General features: G+C 45.9%; 1 pseudogene; it reads right to left on the reverse strand.

Moving 5' to 3' along the window:
* Positions 1-4690: 4690 nt before the first annotated feature.
* Positions 4691-5231, reverse strand: LOC108448130 (annotated as a pseudogene).

Raw genomic sequence — 5231 nt, forward strand, 5'->3', positions numbered from 1 at the left:
ACGAACAGCTCCGTGAAGGGAGGGAGGTGCGGCCGTGCTGCGCTCAGCGAGCAGCGCGGGGCTTTGCTAACGCTTGAGGCTGCTGTGCTCCCGCAAGCATCGTGTGGTTTGGGTGGGTTCAGCCCTTGCGCTTGGCCCCTTTGTGCACGTGCCGAGCTCTGCTTCGTTTATATCTGGCTGCATTTTTAATGGAAGTTGGGTCGGAACTATGAGTTTGTCCGGAGAGGTGGGTTGGTCATTAGACAAATCGTGCAGAAATGCTTCAGAGGTACTGGATCTGAGTACATAAAATGTAGTTGTGTGTGTTACAGGCCTGTGTGGGCTCTGCTTAAGATATTTTTAATGCTATATGTCTAAAGATACTGGTGAGGAAGGGAAAGGCTGCCTCCTTCCCCAACACCCTGCACAGCCGCTTGACAAGGTTGTGGGAAACTGAGGTAGGATAACAGGCTCAGGGTTGTCTGGGAAGCCTGTGGTGGAGTAGCACAAAGGCTCCCCAGGTGTGTGCGTTGTTTTGACCAATAGATCTCTCTGCCCCATGTGGACTTATTTCATAAGTCAGTGTTTAGTAAAGGAGACTAGGGTTAAGTAAAGTAGCATGTGCCAAGTCAGTGTTAATAGAGCAGGGATGTGGTTTCCAGCCCAGCACTTGTGCCAGCATCAGAGACAAATAAGTCTTAGTCCAGTCTGCTGCTGAGCAGTGCAGCCCATTTCTCTGCATCTTTTGGGCAGTTGCATCTCTGTTCTGTACTCCTCTTGATGCTGCCTGGGCACTGTTGAAGACAAATCAAAGTATTGTTGCTTGATACCTGGAGACACAGATCCACCATTTAGAGCTTAGGTTAGTTCTTGGAAAGGTTTTGGAAGTGCAGGTATTTGCTTCCATGTGGGATTCTGAATTGGATTTGAGAGGTTTGCAGCTGGAGAGGGGATACATTTGAGAACTTGCAATCGGAGTGAGCTTTCTCTTGAGAAAAGGGCTACACCCAAGTGCAGGATGGAACTGCAGTACTGTCATATTCAGGGTCTTCCTTGTCGTGGCAAAACAACTTGATGCGTGGAATAAGCCTTTGTGCTGCAGTCCTGGGCTTGGCAAAGTCGAGCCTTTGCTTATTTTCTCTGTTGAACTCTGTCAGTGGGACTGAAACCTGGAAGTTACGAGAGGGACAGAGGAATGACATGTCACCATGGGCAATTCTCTGTGTATTTCATAGTCTCCCTTGTTTAAATTTGTTTTTAAATTGTTGCCAACATAAATAGATTTTTTTCGTACTGATGCCTGCAACATTCCTATGAAGTCCTTAGAATTTGTCAAGCAGCTTCAGAAGTTTCTGTTTCAAGAAGAAAAATGCCATGGAGTTATACACTTCAGCCTTGCTGCACTTAGCTGATAACAAGCGGTGTTAAAAGTGATAGAGCAGCAAGTTTTGGAAGTGGAAATGTTTCTCTGGTTCACATGATGTTCCCCAGAAGTACAGCTGGAGAGAGTGCCTGTGATTGAATGAGTTGGTCCTCCATGCATCTTTGAAGTTCTATAGGAATCTTAAATCTATGCTGCAACTTAGGTATTAAGAAAACCATCTATTTAAACAGCAAAAGTCAAACTGAAATGATTTATCTGTTTCTCCCATGTTAATCCTTCTCTATCCATCAGGCAATTTGGTCAGAGCTGCTGGATGTTAGAGGATGAGAGTTGACAGCAAGTCTGGCCACTTCTGTAGTGATTTACAACATCACAGAGGAGGATGAGGGCGAGATGTCCTCTACAGAGGAGCCCTCAACTACCTTTGTGTCAGGGGCAGGTCAGAAGAAGTTTCAAGAGGCTGGACACAAAATGCTCAGATGGATAAAGTAGTGACCATCCCTGCATGTACCTTACCATTTCAACATCCGTGTGGGTTTTTGTGAGAGGAAAGCTTGTGGACTGCCATTACAGGTCCCTTCTGGCCTCAGATGACTTTGGCTCAGGCTCATGTGTCACCCTGAGCATCTCATTATCTCAGGCCTTGCCTAGACTAGGGCTGGAAATCTTGCTGGCATGCCTGGATGGGGCTTACTGCTGTTCATGCCTCCTTGGCTGGCAGTTGTAATTGAAGCTTCTCCTGGATTCTGACAGCGCCTGCTCACCTTGGAGCAGTGATTGCTAGTGCAGTGGAGAAAATGCTGGCAAGTATGGAAAGGTCTGTCACCCGAGTGAATAAAATAGACTGTCCTTGTCTATTAATTTCTTCAGACTGTGACTTAAGTAAATTCTAATCAGTCTGACTGTGAGGGGTTTGCATCTTTCCTTGATGGAGGTTGATGTGACAGTGATGTGCAGCTTTACCTTTACCTTGCTGTTTGATGGTGTCCACTTCATGTTGGACTTTGCTCAGTTGCTCCATTTCCATCCCTCTATACAGTGTTGAAGTTTGCATTATGTGTTTCTTTAGAGCTCATTCAGTGGTTTGGATCTTGTCCATTGGACCAACCTGTTACAGGTTCTCAAAGCTGTGTGAAAGCCTGACATGAGCTGGTTATGAGCTTTGCACAGTGGGATACTGAGGAGCTGAGCACATGCGTGTTCCTTGGCATTCTGCACTGCACTGGTGTCTGGCTCTGTCATACATGGGAGAGTTCACTTTCTCCTCTATTTGGCAGCATTAACACTCTTACACCTGAAAAAAACCACACGACAAAACCTAAATGAACCGGGTGGAGTTGTAACTGCTCAACTTATAGAAGGGCAACAAATGGGTTTTGTCCAAGAGGCTGCAGGTGCTCCCCAAGAGATTTGATCTCAATTCATGGTTAGTGTTTGAGTTCATCTCACTTCCTGTTCTGGCCTTTAATCAAATCTCTGCATGTTTGGCTCTGCAAGGAGGGAGATGTCTATTCTGCATCCAGAAACAAGCATGCCAAGTAGGAGCCACAAAATTAATAATTAGACAAGCGTCATCATCATTAGTTTATTGTGAGTGGGAAGATTTAAAAATCTCTAATTTGTTTCCACTGACAGCAAGATAACAGACTAAACAGCCTGACCAGGCCAGTCCCTGATGCAGCGTTTTAGTATTTCAGGATTAATCTGTGGCCCTTTCTTTACATTTTGCTTGTAGATGCTTTAGATTCCAAGATATTTCAGAAAGCCAGATTTAACCAACAGTAATTTGCTGAGGCAGAGATCTGATCAAAATGAAGTCAAATTTTTGACAGGTGTTTCAAAGTGCTGCTGAGCAGAAGGAAGGAATTGCAGGTGTGTCTCTGCCTGTTACATGCAGGTGGTTTTGTAGGGCAGAAGTTCTCTTAATTCTTACTAAGGTTCAGCCCAATTCATGGTAGTGTCAAATAAAAACCTCTTCTGCTCCTCCCTGTCCTGTGCTTCCTCCACCCACTGTTTTATGTACCTTGAAGTGTCATGGTGGCTTTCTGCACTCCCCTGCAGCCTGTGTTGAGGGATTTCTTTGGCCATCCACTTTGATGCAGTTGCAAGTGCCAGGCTGAGTAGAATCTGCTTAAGCCTTAATGTGAAGGGTAACCCTCCTTCCCCTCTCTGGAGCTGAACTGATTATAGGTGCTGGCTTCTACTCCCCTGTCAGCAGCTGAAATCCTGCTGCTGCTGAGTTCTCTCCTTGGCCAAGAATTTCCATGGCAGCCCTGGAGAACAGGGGTAGGCAAAGACCCCTGTTTTGCCATGCAGAAAACTTGTGCTTAGAGTCACAGAAGAGACATGGGCGCTAGCTGGGGAGCCTGAAGAGAGACCAAGAAAATAACCTTTTTCTAAAACTGTTGACGTGCAAACTGCTGCTGTTGCATTCCGCAGCCAGTGTCCCTTGAGGGCTTGCACCCAAGGTTTGATCTTGTGTATTATTTTTGCGTTCCAACCTGTCATTTTACTATTAGCACTTGTCTCTCAAGTACTTCCTTCCAGGGTAGTTCTGGCTTGGACTTCTACACAAAAACTTACTACTGTGTCACTAGCCAGTTAATTATCAGTAAGAATAGCAAGGTCCTGGAGGACTGGAGTAAGAAATTTATGTCAAACACACTGCTCTCTTTAAAATTCAGTTATTCAGATCTTATACCAACGTGTGATGGTGTCAGTTTTTTCTTTTCCCAAGGTGTTCTCTCACCCTCAGTTACCACTGCCACTGGAGACTTGTTTTGCAGTGACTCTGGGGAAGGCACTGAATTCCTACCTTATACCTGCCTGTAAAATAGGAAGGTGGTATCATACTACTTTTTTCTTCAAGTGATGTACGCAAAGGAGATGCTTTCCATCTTCAGGACTGCCTGAATTAGTAATCTTAGCCCAAGGGACTTCATCAGTCACAATGCAGAGAGAGATTATACGATTCAGATGTTCTGTGAAGCCACTTGTCCTGCCAGCAAACTGCAAGTGATGATGGGTCACTGCTCTTATTCTCAGTGGTGCTCTACTTCAAACTTTGCTAAGCATTTTACCCACAAAAGTCTATTCTTTTTCTTTTCTTCCCTTGTTGTTTTCCAGATGATCCAGTATTGCTGCTGGATTGTGGAGGAGAGGGTTAGGATGTGACTGAAAGATTTTGGCCTCACTCCTAGTTGCTGCAGAAAGGGGGCTGATGCCACTTCCATTCTTCTGGATGCCACCACAGCCCCTTGGGGGGATCTTTGCACACCAAGCTGGAAGGTTGTAGTGGTTTGGTCCAAAATACTCATTACTGTTTAATGACTCTTTAGGCATGTAAGAGTTGAAGAATGGGTGTGTCATGGATCTTAGGCAGCTGCTTTGTCAGCTTGTATGCTGTTCATCTCCACCATGGGGCTCTTCTGGGGTGACATGGGGGTGTTCGCTCCTCGTCGTTCAAAGCCCCTCGAGATGTCTTCAAAAGTCCTGCCCTTGGTCTCTGGCTCTTTAAAGAATGTGAAGACAAAGAAGATGACCAGGAAAACAAGGAAGATGAAGAAGACATAGGAGCCACATAGTTTCTCTGCATAGGGGAAGAGCATTCCCACCAAGAAATTGGAGGTCCAGTTGGAACAACCGGCCACTGCCATGGCTGCAGGTCGTGGGCCCTGGCAGAAGAGTTCTGCCACAGTGAAGCAGGGGATAGGGCCAGGGCCAATCTCAAAAAGAGCCACAAAGCCAAAAGTGGCAGCAATGCTGATGTATCTGATCCAGTCCACGATGTCCTTTAGAGCTAAAGCTACAGTCATAACAGCAGCATGCACAGCCATGCCAGCCAAACCAGCTGAATGGAGGGTCCAGC

This window comes from Corvus brachyrhynchos, unplaced genomic scaffold (assembly GCF_000691975.1).
Source record: "Corvus brachyrhynchos isolate BGI_N302 unplaced genomic scaffold, ASM69197v1 scaffold126, whole genome shotgun sequence".
Lineage (NCBI taxonomy): Eukaryota > Metazoa > Chordata > Aves > Passeriformes > Corvidae > Corvus > Corvus brachyrhynchos.